The 20,085-nt window shown below is 39.0% G+C and overlaps 1 long non-coding RNA gene across 1 annotated transcript; it reads right to left on the reverse strand.

Annotated features, from left to right (window-relative positions):
* Positions 1-601: 601 nt before the first annotated feature.
* Positions 602-2,249, reverse strand: LOC114456755 (uncharacterized). The gene is made up of 3 exons (XR_003672878.1): positions 2,204-2,249; positions 2,052-2,123; positions 602-1,166 (listed from the first exon to the last, which is right to left on the reverse strand). It is a non-coding gene; the product is annotated as an uncharacterized LOC114456755 (long non-coding RNA).
* Positions 2,250-20,085: the final 17,836 nt, after the last annotated feature.

Consider the following 20,085-nt stretch of genomic DNA (forward strand, 5'->3'; position numbering starts at 1 on the left):
GATACCTGACTTTTTGATGTGTCAGGTTCGGTCATCTTAGGTTGGGTAGAGGCTTGAATTCTAGCTAGCTCATCTAGCAAAATCTTCTCAAAATCCGCCCCACTTAGTTTAGCAACACTCTTTAGTTCGTTTAAGTAAGTCTGAGTTAAAGTGGAACCTCTATCAGCAGTGTACAGTTCAGACAGAAGTTGTATGTGGTAAACAATATCTGGATTACTGGAAGGTCTGTCGCAAGGTAGGCTATCCTGGATATACTCAATAGCTTCACCTGATTGATATTCCACTATGACAGTGTCTTTAAACTTAGCCTCAGGGCTGGTAACCGGAATTACTCTTCGAATTTTACCATACTGTTCCAAATGCTCGAGGATTTCAACATCCGCTTCCTGGCTACCCATGCCACTTACTAAAAGAGAACTGGGCACTTTAACATTTTCAGATGTAATCGTATCCATGTTTGGATGATACCAGTGCACACAGATGAAGTGCAATAAAATTGTCCACCGTTCAGCCTTCACGTCACGAAGAATTTAAACCACTCTCCTGGCTGGCTCGCCAAGGTTTATGTAGCGCCCTCTAGCTTTACCTACTTGATAACAGCTATGATCGACAACGCTAACATTCAACTAGGTTCGTGAATGGATATCTTTAGTTTCCTGATCAAATAACAAGGACGAATGGACGTGAAGATGAACAATGACAATCTTTATTGCCTCATCGCTACCATGTGGCGATTCAAATGAATATCCCAAAATAAAAATATAAGTGTACAAAATAGAACTCTTCCAATGTACCAAAATACAAAATAAATTCAATAAACAAACTTCAAATAAAAATGTCCTTTTGTGAAATCCTCCTTAGAGGAGATCCAAGTTATTTCCCTTAGATTCACTTCTCCTTTATGGAAAAGACAGATGTTCTTGAATTGTTGGGTGCACCCTATTTAACACTACCCGGGTAGTTTCATTGTGTTGAGTCTTATCTGTTCCTGAATGAATGGATTGAGTCGATGATCCCGATGTCCACTGAGGGCGGCCCCACGGCTGGCCACACCGTGATTCCGGTCCGTCCACAGTCTATCGTCTCTTGGGTTGGCTCGCCACTGAACCCGAAAGGATTCAGGTTCTGGTTCTGAATGGTCCAATCCTAGTCAAAGTAAAACCAATCTACACATATAGTGCAGAAAGAATACATTACTATCTTCTCTATCAGTTCATCATCAGACCTCATAACTTGTATCCATCACTCAAAGTATCTTTTCCAGTATAACCAATTATTCAGGTTATCAAGTACTCCAATCCTTGTGAAATAGATTGACATGCATCTCAACAAAAGTATTTTATTATTATAACAATTTATTAATCCTAATTTCCCTAATGGCAATTATTAGTTTAAATAAACAATGAAGTCGTTCCCTTTTTTCTTAAACAATTTATCTTCTAAACTGCTTTTACATTTAACTCAGTCCTTTTTTCTTTTAAATACCATTTATCTTTTAAACAACATTTAACTTTTTAAACAGCTTTTTCATATAACTCCTTCTTTTTTTTAAATATAAATATTTTAATCTAATTACCCTGTTAAAACATATTAACTATTAACTCTTCATTAAATATAGGCTTTTTAACAATAAAAATGAAATAAATCAAACTGCATCTTTATCAAACATCACAGTGAATGAATACTCATTTAACAAAATTATTTAAATACAACATAAATGGGTATAATGCACCTAATGCTGCACCACACTCACTACTGTGCTGCTATATTATCTAGCTGGAATAGCTGCAGCATTAGCACTCATTAAATAGCATAGGAAATGATAGCTGTTAGCATAGAGGCTAACACTATTAGCGATCTTTTTGAGGACATTACAACTAAATTACAGTGATACAGTCCGTTCCCTAGTAATGCTAAACATCAGGCATCAGTACCATAACTCCGATTGGTTTTAAGGAAAGTGTGTAAACAAGGTATTGTGTAGTCAACTAACTTCCACAAGCTAACATGGAGAATTAGCTTATTAGCAACATAGACTAGGCCTTGCTTACCGGAGCTCACAGCGAGAGGGCCGACAAGACACATGCAGCGCCTCCCGTTCACTCTAACACAAGAATCAGTGCCTGTATAAACAACAACCTGTTAATAATCAATATAGGAATATTAATCATGGGTTTATGACTTTTATATCCTATCTACGTACGGGGTATCCTTAGCTTGTGTGGGTGCGGCCGTCAGGTATAACGTCTCAACCGGAAAAAGAAGAAACCACAGAGTGCACACTAACATAAACACAGAGTAGGTGCGCCACCTTCTGTTCGGCGGCAAGACTACACCTCTAACCACACAGATTTATAACCCTATTATTCATGTGGGTTACAATTGTCTTTCCCATGGTTGTGAACTCGCAACAGAGAGTAAAGTATGAGTGAAACTAAATGTAAAATGTATAATTGTGTGAAAAATGAACTTACTTTGTATCTCTGGTCTGGTCACAGGTGTTCCCGCTAAAAGATTCCCCAGAGAGCCGGAGCACCTTAAGAAGGTTCCAGGAGGGACCATTGTGTGAGGAGTAGGAGGGGTGTTTGATTTAAATGTTGTGCTAAATTAAATGCTTTTTTTTTTTTAACACTTTATTAATACAGGTTTTTTATAACACACTTATACATACAGAAAAAAAGAACAACAATATGGACTATCAAATCAAAGGCAAACGTAAACCAACACAATGCAGGAAAAAGGACAAAATGAAGGAAAAAAAAAATAACAGACACATGCATTCTATCCATAGGTGTTGAAAGACCACAAAAAGGGCTGCAAACTCATGGTTCCAGGCCAGACAAAGTCCGCACATACTTCAAGAATGGGTCCCAGGTTTTATGAAGTCTATTAACAGATAAGGGTTAAGGGTGCATCTGATTTTTTCAAGCTTGATATTGTGCATCATATCTTTGATCCATTGATTGTGTGATGGAGGGGTTACATCCTTCCATCTGGATAGTATTAAACGTCTTGCTAATAGAGAGGAAAATGCAATAACCTTCTGAAAATATGGAGGAAAATGCAAACCTGTTGGAGTCGAAAACACACCAAAGATACCCACAGCAGAAGAGGGCACAACCATGCAGCCATAAGACTTGGACAGAGTGTCAAAAAATTATGAACAGAATTGCGTAAGTTTTGAGCAACCTCAAACCGAACAATATCATTTGCACGAAATTAGCACCAGCATAAGCCAGAATCAGTATTAACTTGTATTAGCACTAGCTACGCCCACGCTACATCTAAAGTGTGATTTTCAGCAAAAATTATGTCTTGTCAGCTTGGAAGACTATAGAGATGTCTAAAACTGGTTGGATTAAAAGAGATTTTAAGCCAATAAGTGAAGCTATGACTGAGGTAAATAAATCCAAGATTGTTTCTGTGGAAATCGCGGAAAAGAGCAGTAGTTAGCGTAGCTAGTAGCAGCAGTTTGCGTACTGACTAGCAGCAGTTAGCATAGTGAGTGGCAGCAAATAGCATAGCAGGTAGCAGCAGTTAGCATGGCGAGTAACAGCGATTAGCTAAACAAGTAGCAGCGGTTAGCATAGCGAGTAGCAGCAGTTTAGCATAACAAGTAGAGGCTGTTAGCATGACGAGTAGTTGCGATGAGTTCCGGCCTTCAACAGACAGGACACGGGAGGAGTTTTTGATGCTTAAACATCGCAGATTTGACAGCTGTCACACAAATTAACACCAGCACTAGCCAGCATTTAGCTTTAACTAGCATAGCATTACCCAGCCTTACACAAGTTGGCATTAACTAGCATTAGCCTGCACGAAAATAGCATCAGCATTAACCGAGCAGCAGCATTAATGTAGCATTAGCATTACCCAAATAATATCTTCAACTTGGTGTTAGCATTAGTCTTTTTTGTTGAAATTACAGGGGGTTGTGACTCGAGCAGTACCTTAGTTTTCTCACTGCTATGGGCTGACTGACACTCAGCGGGCCCTGAGCTTACACGGACGCTGCAGATCTTGGGCATAATTTGGGTGAGTGAGAAACAATGGCAGATAGAGCATTAGATGGGTTGGTGGCCTGTGAAATACCTGCTTATGAGCGAGATCAACGACCGACCAGCCCAGTCTCTGGTTGACCTTTGGATGAACATGGCAGCTTTGCAGATGTCATTACCTGCTAGGATCTGATTTGTCAGACGGGAAGCTGAAGGGACAGCAGTTGGAGAGAAGACGTACACAGAGGGAGACAGAAACTGCATTTTCCAGAGATCTCTGGATGATGTCATCATGGGAGTGATGACGTTATGCTGCACCGTCGATGCCGACGATGTTACTAGTTAATGCTAATTCTTCCACCACGTGTTGGACTTGTGGGAGGCAGGTTCTCCTCTGAGCTTCCTCCGTTTGGATGATTGCACTGACTCCAGGATGCAGTCGGTCTACTGTACCATGATGATCATCATGGGCTGAAGTCGACATGACGTTCGGCAGGGGGAGTAGAAGGGAGCTAGATGTTTTGAGAGTTGTCGCGTGAGCTTGGAAGTTGTTTGCGGATGAAGCGTACGGAAGTAGGCATGTTTGCGGTGGTTTAAATACAGCACTGTGACTTGCTTTTAGCGTGGTTAGCAGCAGTGACGGCCTAAGGAAGCAGCGTAGTCTTTAAAGTCAGCGCTGTGGGAACATTTGGTTTTCATTGTCCAGTTTAATCACAAGGAAGAGACAACGGTGAACAAAAAAATTGGTGTCTGTAAATATTGTTTTATACGTGTTGCCTTTTATAATGGAAACACTTCCAACATGACTCCACATGCGCGTCACACGAAACATTCGCTGTAGTTCAATATTTTCAACTCAGGTGAATGACAAATGTCACAAAAAATAGGGAGCGTGCATGCAGCAGTCAACACTCTTGCCGTGCAGATCAAACTGTGCCGCCCAACAGGAAAAGATTTTGCCTCTTTCCGCGTCAATCCCATTGACTTTGCATGTAATCTGTTGGAAACATTTTGTGATGTGTCCGGTGTGAACGCAGCATAGGAGCTCAACTTCACCGCCATTCACCTGCTTTTGTTTGTGCAGTCAATTTGCTGAGATCCAAGCACTGCAGAAAAAAGTGTCTCCCTGAAGTGTCAGAAATAGGAATTGAGTTTTTAAAAAATTCTGGGAGTTTCACTAAATGCAAATTGTAATGATTGCATCTAAATATTTGGGAACAAAAGCATTTGCTTTATGGATTTTAAAATGCACTGTGGGTGCTCATCTGAGGATTCGTTTGTATGTGTGTTATGTCTCTTCTCTACTGTGTGTCTGAGTGTCAGTGAGAAAATGTAAGGAAGCTCCGTTTATCACCCACGCTAAATTACCCTCAAGTTCAACTGCTTCTTACAGTGATAGCAGTGAGTGACTCGATTAGTTTATCAATCGCTGACCTTTCAGTTGTTGCACTGTGTATGTGTGTGGTTGTGTCTGTTTGAAGGTTGTGTCTGTTTCACCACAGACTGACACGTCTAGTGGTGTGGAAATTAAACAGCTGCTCTTTCAACACCTTATTATGTCAAGCGTATTTGTTAACTGAATGTCTAATTTAGCGTGCTTGATTAAGTGGATTTTTGCTGAGCTGTGACACCTACACACACACATACACGCAGACACACACATTGCAATTTATAAATGACATTTACAATGTTTGGAAAGTGTGATTGTCAGATTCTGAGCATGTAGTGATATGATTTGTATTTTTTATATATATGTATGAATTGTCATTGTTGTGCTGATTAAATATTGTACTGCCTTTTTTACGTATGAATTGTCATTTATTTTTGTCAACTGTCAATTATTGAAATATTATTGTATTTTATCTGTCTGTTATCTGTCTAATGGATAGTTCTGATCTGTATGACTTAAGAAAGACACCAGGAAGATTAGCTGGCTGTAAAGCACAGCTAATGGGGATCCTAATAAACTAAACTAAACTAAACTAAACTAAACTAAACTAAACACACATATGCAGTATCAGTATCATTCATTGACGGAAAGTTTTCCTTTTTTTACTGCAGGCTATGTAATCTCAGGGGATAAATGACACAAATCCAAGTACACTTCTACATCTCACCAAAAGTTTAAAACACTTTTTCTATCATTGCTTCTCTATCTGCTACTTCTTCACTGTTACTGGAATGTCAAAACGTTGGGAGGAGGGGATCTGTGTCGACCATTTCAAGAAAATATTGATTATTTACCAGAGCTATTGACATTTATCAATAGATAACATTGTATCAAATTCCTTAATGGTCCATGCATGCCAAAATAAAAATCAATGAAAGTGAGATTAATGTGACCTAATAAACACAAACAATTATTTTCGTGGTACTACACTACACATTTCAGAAGTTACTGAGTAATATTTACAGTATAACATATTACAATTCATAGAAATTAATCAAAAAACAGGAATAGTGTTTTTCTTTTTTCTTTTTCTGGAGAGGCATTTCATTAAGACTGTCTGTGGTTTCAGGGTACAACTGAATAGTTGTTTTGGTATGATCAGCATGGTTTGCAAATATTTCAACTGATTTCCAGAGCAACAAGATATAGAACAGTGAAGTTATTGATTTTATTGTTGAAATGCTTGTTCAGTTTTTCACTTTTGTAGACGGTCCCTGCACCTTCTGCTCTTGATCCCCAGCTCTTTGACATCAATGTATCTTTTTAGCGTAGTAGACTGACTCTAACACAGGATTTCCACTGGTTGTGTAGTGGCTCAAGAAAAGGTACAGTATGTGTTCGTGCTCCACTGTCCATCGATTCCCAGCGGCTCAGTCTGTAATGCACACTGTTGCAGCTCCGCTGGACAGCGGGAATTGTAAGGACTCAGGAGATCACCCTAATTCACACATAATCGTGTGATAAAATGAGTCGTAGGCTAATAAAGCAGAGTTGGCACCAGGCGGTATTAAATGGGGGGGGGCATTAAGAAAACTACGGGGGCCACAACAAAGGTTGGGGGCGGTGCGGGTGAAGAAATGATCAATTAATCTTGGTTCGGACCCTTTTTACAAAAAAAATAGAATATCATGGAAAACTTTACTTTTATCAGAAAAGAGGACCTTGGACCACTGGCCAACAGTCCAGTCCTTCTTTTCCTCTTTTCTTTCTGCAAAAACTGAAAAATAAATGGTGATTTCTTCACAGTATTAAAATTTTTTGAAAACCTGTTTTCATGAGTTTTATGAGCTGGAAGCTTAAATTATGTACAAATAAACAAATAAATACTTGAAATTGTTTAAATTGTGGGCCCTGAATCTATAATCTATGAAAGTTTAACTTTTTGAATGGAATTATGGAAATCAAACAACCTTTCCATGATATTCAAATTTTTTGGAAAGGGTCTGTCGGTATCTGGTATTTTACGACTGTCCATGAATGCATCACAGCTGTGAGCAAGCGCTGATTGGCTATGCGGCGTGTGCCACACAGCCAATCAGTGCTGGCTCAGGCTCACAGCTCACATCATGTGGCAATAACTTTTTTTTGACACAAACTGAATTCTACATTGGGTGTAAAGCGTGATGTCGTTGGGTTGGGTTAGGACGGGTTCTGAAGAGTACGAAGTTTGTACATTTCTGGGAGTAGCAAGGTGTGGTAAAGACAAGCAGGGAATAGAGTCATTGTTCCTGTAGTTACTTAGAAGAGTGTGTTGTGGTATCTGTGATAGGCCACAGGTATGACCTCTTGCACCTACATAGGAACAATTTATATGAGAGCTTTCAGTCTGGCTTTCAGCCCATCACAGCGCAGAGAAAGCCTTAGTAAAAGTAACCAATGATCTCCTCTTAGCCTCAGACAGAGGGTTGGTCTCAGTTCTGGTGCTCTTAGATCTCAGTGCAGCTTTTGCTACAGTCAGAGTTGGCGCCAGGCAGTAATAAATGGGGGGGCATTAAGAAAACTGCCACGAGAAAAATAGTTTGTGTTTCTGTAGCGGTAGATTCGAGAAGTTGTAACCATAGAGTTGGGGTTGTAAACGAAATCGTAAACATAATTTAAAAACGTGAATAAATGTTGGATTACAAGTTTGCAGCTGTAATTGTATGTCAAAATATCAGTCTATACATTTTTTCCCATCATTTGTGACTTTAAATGTATTTCACGTGTGCGTGGATTTTTTTTTATACACAAGCTAATATCACATTCTACAAGCTCTCACATTTTGCAACATATCTACCTTCATAATACACTTGCAAAACATCTTAACGACAACAACAATGCTGCTGTTGACTGAGCCGCGTTTGCAGTTGTCTATCTTCTTCTGCAAACAGTTGTCCGAGTGCAAATGCAGGTTTTGGATGCTGAAATACAAAGTCCTAACATATTTTTTTTAGTCAAGTTTATTGCTTTTGGCTGTGACACAGCGTAAGATCACAAAAACATATCTGACTTACATTATCGTCCTCCTCCTCTTCATCATCACCGTCCTGAGCCTCAACCTCAGTCATCATCACATGTGGCTGGAGATCCTTCACAATGAACCTTGTAATGGCCCTGTGACATTCCTCTCTTTTTTCTACCGTCATGTTCATTTGCCCTCTTTTGGTAATGGTTCACGTTCGCTTAGGGATAAACATTATTTACATTTAGAGACAAAAAATAATATCAGCAGAGTTATTAACTATAGACTTAAACATGTGTACTTCTACCACGACTTTCCATTGTCGGAGCATTGTCAGAGATTAAGCTGGGAGGTTGCACTGCAGACGCAGCTCTAACGTTATTTCATGCGTACCTTGCAAGTGTTTCATTATATTGCTGGTGTTTCCCCCCTTGGATGCAACTACTTTGGAATAAATATTGCATTGAGCTGACTCATCTGTGTTATTGGTAAAGTGAGCCCACACCTTTGAATGCTGAGCTCTCACCGTGGGCATGTTCACTAGAGCCGAGGCAAGCAGGCCCTACGTCATCACCCGCTGTCGACTGCCCGTGTCATAATTTTCCAGAATCTTAGTGGTGCTCCTGTACCGACCCAATTAGGAACCGGTACCAAAAAATACCGGTTCTTGGTATGCATCCCTACTCTGTTGTTGATTTTATGATCTTCACCGGCTGATTCAGCTTAATAAAGTGGGCGCAATCCTGAACTCATCACCCTGCATCTTTTTTAGGGAGTACACATCTTCTGACCACACCTTTATTAATTACATAACTGGGCCTGAACATGCACTGTATGTGCTGTGCTGAACCACTCAAGATAGGGGCCATGATATCTTCTTGGTGGGGTGTGTTTGCAATGTGGACATAGGCTTAAACGGACACATTGAAATGTTCATTTCAAATGTATGAACTTTGTATTCTGAATTGCCAGGCTATCCAAATGCAAAGAACAAAAAGTAAATTGACACGGGTGTACATACAAGCTGATGAAATCATTTAGAATAAACAAAACTAAAATGATTCAGTTGAAAAAAAAGGTCTGCGGCTGTTGTAGCCTTTGTGTTAAATATCAAACTATTGATGCAAAACATATTGGAGTTCAGAGCCAGAAACATTCAAAACAAACCATAAATGCCAGGTACATTTCTTTCCCCCTCTCCCTGTAGTGAATATTTAAGCTCTGTACCATCTGCCAGAGGGAAACAGAGCAAACTGCTGATCTCTGAAGTGTGAAGGGTCTTTGGAAACAGTTTTGGCCCTGGTGAAGTGATGGTTTCGTGATGCTGGTCACAGAGGACAGATGACTAAGATGGATCTGTTTATCTTATCTTACACTCACCTACTCCCTCTGATCAACTGCTCTTCCATTATTGTCCACCATATTTTCTTTGTATATTTTATTGTTCTTTGTATGTTTTTTTTAATGTTTTTTTTAATCTTGTTCTTATCTTTGATTGTGCAGTGACCTTGGGTACCTTGAAAGGTGCTCTACTGGGATGAAAATGACAAACATAAATGAAACAGTAGATAACTTAAATCATTTTTTTTGTGGAACTGGGCTCTAATCTTGCAACACCAGTTGATATGGTAGATGGAGAGTGCATATGTTTGGGAACAGTGCACAAAAAATTATGCAATTGAGATCATCAACAGCTTCTCTAATACAACTTCTACAGATAGAAATGGTATAGATATGTCTTTGGTGAAACTCACCATGGGAGGAATAATCTGGAGATAAACATCTTTTTACAAACTATAGGCCAGTTTCTTTACTATCACAGTTCTCAAAAATTCTTGAAAAACTCAATATTAAGAGCCTAGTAGTCCATTAGTTCTTGTTCCCACTCTCATTTCTTGTTAAAAACCTCTCAAGCTATCATTGAATATTTGTTTGCTGATTATTCCACACGTGCACAAAGTTAATGTGGTGTAGGCTTTCTAATGTGATAATATCTCATTAAAACTCTGTGATAGCAACTGAAAGTAATAGCCTCCAATTAACACCCTGGTGGTAACATAGGATGGCCTGGTGTCTGTAATGAGATATTTTATCTCCAGTATTGCTGGTGCAAGTGGAGCGTCACGGTTGATTGTTGTGGATTCTTTCCTTTCTTCCCTTTCTCTGTTATCCAAGCTGTGAGCTGCTAAGCACGGGAGGAGGTCTTTAGTTAGGCCGGCCACTTTCATCCGACATTTCTGAGCCATACTTTTGGGCTTCTCTCTAAGAATGTTCCAAAGGCAGACACTAGCAGATTTGTTCTCATTGTGCTGCACAGTGTTAGCATGCTTGTTAGCAGGGTTGGGGTCAATTACATTTTTCAGTTTCAATTATGTTTTCAATTAACCATGTTCAATTATGATTACAGTTACCAGCATTTTTTCCAATTACAATTCTTTTTTTTATCCTTAGAAAGTCAATTCCAATGATGTTCTTAATAAGTAAAGTTCAATTAAAATTAATCACAAGTACTAAGCTTGAAATAAATAACATAATAAAAGTTAACCATCCTCTTGTGTTAGCTTTATTTTAGCATGACTTATGATAACGGGTCCTAAATCAGCTGTAAAATACACTAAAAACATCATCTGTTGGTACCTTATTAGGTTTCCTAATTAATTAAAATATAGGTTTTAATATTTTTGGTGTGGGCATCTGAGCCATTTTTGTGGCATGTGCATTTCAGAATTTATATTAGAAGTTTGCATAAAATGTATATTTGTGAAACAGATCGTGTGCATTTGTGAATCTGAAATACAACTGCGAAAAATGTGCATTCGTGAAAAACCCTGCAAGAGTTCATTCATTATGATGCTGTTCTGATTCTATTCTAAAGACCCATCCCTCTGGTGCTAACGCGCTGTAGCATTGAATTGAATGTTGTGTTTGTTGGTTTTTGTGGCAATGTTTGCTGAGGAGTTATGTCATGATCCCAATTCCGCCCCTGTCAAGGGCCTAGTTTGGTTTTGTCTTTTTTACCTCTTGTCCTTACCTATTGTTTGATTTTTCTCATCTAAGAAACCAGGACCTTCTTGCTATGAGGCGGACATGCTAACCACTAAGCCACTGTGCACCTCGCTCGCATTACTTGGAATTACTTATTTTCATCGAGTCCAAGACAAGACGAAGACTTTCAGGAGCCGAGAACAAGTCAAGACCAAGATCGAGACCAAGACCAAGAAAAAAAATTAAACCATGACACGGTTCGACAGTTAAATAATATTCTCTCTTTAGTTTTAGTTTCTTTTAAATACATTTGATGGACAAAAAAGGTGTCTGCAAAAAATAAACTATGTATTAAAACTACGACTGCTACTGATAAATTGACAATTTTTTAAAATATTTTGAAACAAGATTTTTATGTCAGTTGAATGTACAGCAAGTGTTTAAAAGTATTTCCGCCGAAAAACAACATGGCTAGTCACAGTTTTAGCAGCTGTCCGACACATAAGGCAGCTTAAAAGATTTTGGAGGAGGTAGAAAACTGTGAGTCAATGGGAAATGCTATATTTGGACCTTCAACACCAACTATTCTGAAACGATCCAACTGTAAATGAGATCAAATACCAGCCTAAACAAGTTATGTACCAAAATACAAAAACAACTAAAAATTCAAGCTTACATGAAGTGCTTAAAGAAAAACAAAGAAGAAAAAAAAAAAATCAAGCTCACCATCATGACAAAACAAAAAGGTGTGGTAGCTAACGTGAAACATGTCTCAAAATAGTCACATTTTATTCAATGAGAAATCACAATTTAAAGCAGAGCTTGGTGTCATTTAAGAAAAACAAGAGACTGCAGCATTTTGTGACCCAAACGTACATGATGGGGTCTGATAATAATGCCCCCTCTACTAAAAACCCTCTCAACCAGTGCAGAGGTGGCAGGAACTGATGGCACTTTCAGTGCACATTTGTGGAGCTGTGAAAACCCCCTTTATTACTTTAACATTCATGTTGATGATGAAAACAACAGCCCTAAATAAATCATTTATCTCCCTTTTAGATTCACACAAAATGTAAACAAACCAACTCATTATCTTAATCAAGCTCTGGACCTTGTTCTAACATATGGTTTAGATATTGACCACCTGACAATACATCCTCAAAATCCTAGTCTTTCAGATCACTTTCTGTTATCCTTTGAATTAAAAATAGCAGCCTGCTTAAATTCTGAGAGAAGAGTACACTATAGTAGATGACTGTCTGAAAAAGCTGTAGCTAGATTTAAAGATTTAGTTCCATCACTGCTCACCTCTGAACCATATGATATTGCACCGGAGAGTAGCTATCAATGTCTAACTCCAGAGAAAATAAATGATCTTGCCAACAGTGCAATGTTGTTACCGCACACAGCTCTCAATGCTGGTGCTCTGCTTAAAAAGAAAATGATATGTCATAAAAAGGTCGCTCCCTGGTATAATTCTGAATTGCGTCCTTTAAAAAAGACTTCGCAAAAATTGGAAAGGAAGTGGCTCTCTTCAAACATGGTAGAAGTTAATATTGCTTGGAGAAAGAGTATTTGTTAACTTAGCTAGAACTTCCTATTACTCAACTTTAATAGAGGAAAACAAAAATAATCCTTAGCCTCAGACAGAGGGTTGGTCTCAGTTCTGGTGCTCTTATATCTCAGTGCAGCTTTCGATACAGTGGATCATCATTTATTACTTCAGAGACTGGAAAGCATTTTTGGGATTAAAGAAACAGCGCTGGGTTGGTTTAACTCCTACCTATCAGACAGAACCCACTTTGTTCTTGTTAATAATCTCTCCTCAGCACACGCCAGAGTTAATCATGGAGTTCCACAAGGTTCAGTTTTGGGACCAATACTCTTTACATTATATATGCTTCCACTAGGTAACATTATCAGAGAACATGATATAAATTTCTATTGCTATGCGTATGACACACAGCTCTATTTGTCAATGAAATCAGATGAAACTCATCAGTTATTAAAACTCCAGGCCTGTCTTAAAGACATCACATCCTGGATGAGCTGTAACTTTCTCCTTCTTAACCAGGATAAAAGCAAAGTTGTTTTATTTGGTACAAAACACCTCAGAGATAAATTATCAGAGCAAATAGTGTCTCTGGATGGCACCACAGTAAAAAACTTAGAAGTTATTTTTGATACGGACTTATCCTTTAATTCTACTATTAGGCAAATCTCAAAGATAGCCTTCTTCCACCTCCGTAAATCTTCTAAAATCAGAAATATCTTGAATCAGAGTGATGCTGAAAATCGAATCCATGCATTTGTTACATCTAGACTAGATTATTGTAACTCCCTACTTTCAGAATGTCTCAATAACTTACTAAAAAGTCTGCAGTCAATCCTGCTGCAGCTAGAATACTAACTGGAACAAACAAGAGAGAGCATTTTTCTACATGCTCTACATGATCAAGCTCCTGTAGAGACCTATTAGTGCCCTATCGTCCGGGCAGATCACTCCGCTCTTAGTTTGCTGGGCTTTTGGAATTTCCTAACGTGTCTAGACGTAGAACAGGAAGAAGAGCTTTCAGCTACCAGGCTCCTCGCCTTTGGAACCAGCTTCCAGTCTCTGTACGAGAGACTGCTACTCTCTCCACCTTTAAGGCTAAACTCAAAACCCACTTACGTATATGCTGAAGCGTATACCGTATACTTAACCGCTAGAGTGGACATGGGTTCGTCCATAAATGGTCACATTTAGAGTCCTTGGAGTCTTTGTGAGATTACAAATAAACAGGAAGAGATTCATATTCCGATGTAGCTGGTTATGATTTACAGTCCGCATAAACAGGTCTGAATCATAACACAACATAAACGCTAGAGCGAACATGGGCTTATCTGTAAACGGTTGCATTTACTGGTTCAATAAACAAGAAGAGATTCAAAGTCGGATGTAGCTGGTTATGATTTACAGTCCGCATAGAATAGACCCCTAAACGAGCAAACGCTCATTTAAATAGGGGCGACTGCACCAGTTCTGCTTGTGCACTAATCATTGCTACAATCTTAGGGGTCTATTATCCTCGTCTGGAGTTAAGTGCTTTTTTTTTTTGCACGCCTGCGTTACGCTCTTCTCTTCTACGCGTATTCTCTGGTCCAGGCTGCTGACACACCCACTGCGCGTAAGGAGCCAAAAAGCATGTAGTGTGTGAATGAAGGCGGGCTGAAGGAAAGGGGGTGGTGACATAATTTTTTTTGGGCTGTCTAGAAATCACGGAACATGGGGTTTTCACAACGCTTGTAAATGTCATTGAAATCCGTGAAAATGATCAAGTTCACTTTTAATTTGAAACACCTTTGTTGATAAACAGTGTAACAGGTTGATTTGATCAGATCATTGCTGATAAGCTCCGCGATGCACAGGTAAAATATAATGAAATGTAACACATTTTGTCCCATCTAGACCTGGTAAATGTGAACATATTAGTAATCAAGGTAAGTAGTGCTGAAGGTTAGCAGGTGGCTTTAGTTTACATAATATAAGAGGTGTATTTTACTGTGAAAAGAGCAAGAGATTTTTATTCATTTTAGCGCTGTTTTCTTCTTCATTATTACAACACATGTATATTACTCTTAAAGGAGCAGTAAAATGTCTGAATTTTAACTCGGGTTCCTTTTTTACACAAGATGTATATTATTATACCGTGAAAAATGCTCGAGATGCTCAGATCCCGGTGGTGAGAGAGAGAGTGAAATAACCGTGAAGAGAAAAATAACTGTGTGAAACAAAGCCTTTAGCAACCATGTGTTTAGCTTCAACAGTTATCTGCACTCTGATCACTGACTCCATGCGCTGATTATCTGGCATCACCGACACAAATCAAAGCTTCCCTGTGATCACACCCATCAGCTTTCATCCATCCAGGAATTATGCTAATTCTCATCTAATTAAGTGACTAACACAAACACACTGGGTACTCAGTAGCTCTCAGTGTGAGGATGTAACTAGCAGGGACAGCAAACAGCAAATAAAATGTTTCTGACAAACAGTGAGAAATATCCACTCAGACAAAGATTTGATTTGTTTTTAAACTATCACAAAAATCATGGCAACTTTTCAAAAGCTATCTAACGTGTAAAGGCTCAAACATACTTGGGCAGATCCTGCGCACAACGAACTCAGCGCGGACACCCGCAAAGTTTGAAGGTGAAGGTTAGTGACGTCTGCCATGGTGAAAAATCTACTCATGTTTGAAAATGGACTAAAAGCGCATTTATAACACTTTCTGATGACATAATCTCAAAAATCAGAAGGTTTTAATGTAAATCAAATGCTGTACGTGAGCTGTTTCGTTCAGTTTTGTTCCTCCAAACGGGGTAATACTTTTTATTTTGCGCAATATGTTCAACGTTAATAAAACGTATCCAAGCAAAAAGTTCTCCACACATTATCCTGCAGTTAATGAGAAAAGTGTCATTTACTGGCGCACTATACTGACTGCGCATTGAGAGAAATACACCTGGCCTGCTATTGGCGTTTTATAGACAAAAAACGCTTGACATGTGCAGTAAAGTGTCAAGATAAAACAGAACGGTTAGAGACTTGTAACCCCGGTTGAAGGCTCTGAAGCGGTTTCGCCAAAGATGCTGCGTTCCAAGTACAGCTTCATGAAAGTTACTCCAACTACAACAACCACTTCTTCAAAGCCATCAACAAGCAGCATGTTTTGCCTTAAAGCAGGTATGTTTACTCACTTTTAATTATTTATTCCGAATATGCAAATTGTGAAGGCTTTCTGATTGCACAAATTATTAGCACAACAGAATATAGAAATTAAGTTTTTCAGGAAGCAAAATAATAATGAAGCATAGAAAAAAATACAATAATGACATATTCGAAAAGGAGTGAGAAGAAGCATAGCTCTCACCCCTTGGTCTAATTAAAATGTATATATATATATATACATACACATATACTGTACATGCATATATATATATGGCTTTTTACATGTTTTAAGGCCTATTTAATGTGTTTAGAAGAAAATGACTGAATTTGCTTTACACAGACTTTAAAGCCAATCCTACCTTTTAATGTCCCACCTTAACTCCCTTGTTTCCTCCCCCCACCAATGTGTAATGCTGCCCTCTCTTTTTTATATCTTTCCCTCTGGGCGACTGTGGCTCAGGTGGTAGACGGGTCATTTTCTGTTGGAGAGGTTGGGGTTTTGATCCTAGGGCTATACCTGTCTATGTGTCGAAGGGTCCTTGGGCAAGACAGTGAACCCTAAGATTCTCCCAATGGTCGATTTGCACCTTGCATGGCAGCTCTGCCCCATTGGTGTGTGAATGTGAGTGTGAAGGGGTGACCTTAGGCGCTTTGAGACTACCTTGGTGTGGTTAAAGAGCTGTATAAATCAAGTCAATTTACCATTTAATGAAGTTTAGTTTAGCTTAGGGAGGTTTGGTGATGGTAAATAAAGGTGACAGCAAGCACTGGGGGGTATTGCACAAAAGTGAGATGAATACATCCAGGATAAAGGAGAATGCGTGGTTAGACAAAGTCTGGTCGGCGCTATCTTGGATAAATTGGTTGCGCGTTTGCGGAGGCAGGATAAAGAGACGAAGCTTAAGGAAACCGGTCGTGGATGTTTGTGATAAGTGGGCGGTGACGGCTTTCTGAAGAAGACCATGAATTAGATCACAGAATCACAGATGAAGTATGGATAACGGATGTTCAGCTTTGTTTACACCTGCCAAATTACTGCTGCTTTTGCAGCAGGATGAAGAAATAAAAGACACAATACGGAACGTGGGAGAGTCTTCCGAGAGGCTTTCCTACAGATGTTGCAATCCCAGACAAGATGGCCATAGGTTATAACCATCCTCCAGTACCTGAAGGGTGTGAAAACACTGCCATCATCTATAAGGTGTATACAATGATAATGGGAGTACCAACACAGGGAGAGGAGAGTAAAAACTCTGCTCTCACCTGTAAAGGCATATAAAATAGTAACCACTGATAGAGTAAAAGGAAAGCATATGTAGTTCCATTAATTGCTGGGCGACTGTGGATTAAGATTTGTCTTCTGATGGAGAGGTTTGGTTTCTAAAAGCTATACTTGTCTATGTGTCAAAGTGTCCTTGGACAGGACACTGAATCCTAAACAGCTTCCAATAGTGTGTGAATAGGTGAGAGTGAATAGGTGAATGTGGCTGATAATGCAAAGAGCTGTGGGATTACTTTTCTGGTAATTAAAGTCTATTTACCTCTAACTGTTTCAGTATGAACGCTTACCTTCCTGAAATTATTAAAAGCAAATCACATTAGATTCTGTTGCTCCTTCAAGCATGATATCTTGATTAAGGCTTATGGTAGCATGAAATTCATTCCTCCATTCTCCATTCCCTTGTATTTCCCTTTCTCACTCATGTGTAAAACGGCCCTCCTTTTTTTTTTTTATCTTTTTCCTCCTAAAAAAGTCGGGTTTGCTTTTAGCTTCATCCATCCATTTTCCAACCCGCTTGCTCCTTTTTTTAGGGTCACAGCGGTCTGCTGGTGTTCATCTCCAATGCTCATTTGGCGTTAAGCAGGGGTACACTCTGGACAGAGTGCCAGTCCATTGCAGGGCAACACAGACAGTCAATTACAGTTTCCAGTAAACCTAACAGTCATGTTTTTGGATTGTGGGAGGAAGCCAGAGTACCTGGAGAGACCCAGCATGGGGAGAACATGCAAACTCCACACAGAAAGGACCCAAGTGAAGAAAAACATATACATTTTTTGCAAGAACAAAACATGCAAAGATATCACTAAAATATTGCACTTATAGTGTCACGGTTTGCTGTGGGTGTGGACCCAAAGGCAAGGAGAGACGGAGGCAGGATAGACGCATAACGTTCTTGGAACCAGTCCATGTTTATTCTCAAAATCAAAATCAAAACTTAAATCCAAAAACAGGAGGGGAGCAGGAACAGGGAGCAAGACCAGACACACTGCACACGAAGGGAGACCACAAACCTGACAACATAATACAACGAACCAGCAACCACACTGTGACCAAGCACTCATTAAATAGTGGAGGAGGCCTGATTAGGAATGGGCCACACCTGGGTGCAAACATGAGAGAGCTAATCAATCACCAAGCACTCACACAGACATCACTGAGGGGTGGAGCCACAAGCAGGAATCCCTGAAACACAGACAAGAGTTAACAAGACTAGACTCAAAATAAACAAAGACACAGAATAACTAAACTTAACTAACAGAACATGACTTATAGTGTTAACCACAGACGACATATGCAGACGTAGGGAAAATTACAATAAAGGGTTTATAATGTGTGAATTATGAGATTGATTCAAGATTAATTTGTTTATTAATCAATTAATTTAATTAATCAAAGAGAAATTGTGGGGTGCCACCTTCAAAGAAGGAAACATCTAATGTAAGTAACCCACTCATCTACACCCAGTAAGACAACGTAATTATTCCAGAAATTCAAGGATTACAAATTAGCCATTTATTTTCACACTTCAGTAATACACAAAGGCACCATGGTGATTATATTGTAATACAATGAAACTACAAAACTAAGCAACGCGAGGCTAGTTATTATAATAAAATGCAGGTCATATGTTTAAATCAAAACATAAATGTGGGCAACATCCACGACCATTTCGGGGCTCGCAGGGGAAGCTGTGTTTTCTGTACCGCACAAATTATTGACTTTAAACTTAACTTCAAAATAAAATAAAAAAAGGAAAGGTGAACAAACATCAATGTGAGTCTTGAGATGACCCACAGCTTGACTGAACTTTGCTTCTGAAAGGGGATCTTTTCAAAAACCAACTCCCAGAGGGTCTGCTAGTTTAATTATTCAAAAACCATGGCTATGATTTGTAAGCGAATACTGCCGACTTAGCTTACTCACTTTAGGGGTGTGTCTGAAGGAACGTGTGTGAGGGTGTGGAGACAAACAATATGCTTTCAATTTTACTGACAAATATTCTTATAAAAAATAATGGTATTCTTCTTTCTGCACTAGATTAAACAGCAAATACCTTAAACTAACATTTGTGATCTTTTTAGACACTTTTACATAATGGTACCAGCTTAAATGTCCTTTGGTTGAAATATAATACCCAAAAAGGACTCTAGATGATAATAAATCTTGAAATTTTTTACACAGATCACTGGCTCTGTTTACATGGGAGCTTTAATTCCTCTTTAAAGTGGAATAATAGTTAATTCCTCTTTAACCTGACCTTGTACACACTTACATCCTAATGCTAATTTCATTCCAAATTAAACAGTTAACAACACTTAAATCCGCTTTTAGTTAATTCCGGTCGTTCTGCGCATGTGTGACTTGCGGCTATGACGCGCTGGGTGATGACATAATCCAACATGGCGGCCCGGAATAGAGCTGACACTATTTAATAGGAGCCTTAAAGGACATGGATATAATGAAAAAAGGGGATGGACGGAGCCATAAACATGCAGACTTTAACACGGACACATGGACTTATCACAAACATGGAGATCAGCAAACAGAACTGGCTTCATCAGACAAGTAAAGCCTGTTCACCCAGAGATGTAGTATATGCGTCCTCATACTGCTGCACAGGCTGTAATATCACCATGTTTATCATTGTACCAGTTGTTAGAGCTACTATCTTTACCAGGGAACAAATACTTGTTGAAAACAGTTATCATGTGGTCTTCT

Source organism: Gouania willdenowi, chromosome 22 (genome assembly GCF_900634775.1).
Source record: "Gouania willdenowi chromosome 22, fGouWil2.1, whole genome shotgun sequence".
NCBI classification, from domain to species: Eukaryota; Metazoa; Chordata; class Actinopteri; order Blenniiformes; family Gobiesocidae; genus Gouania; species Gouania willdenowi.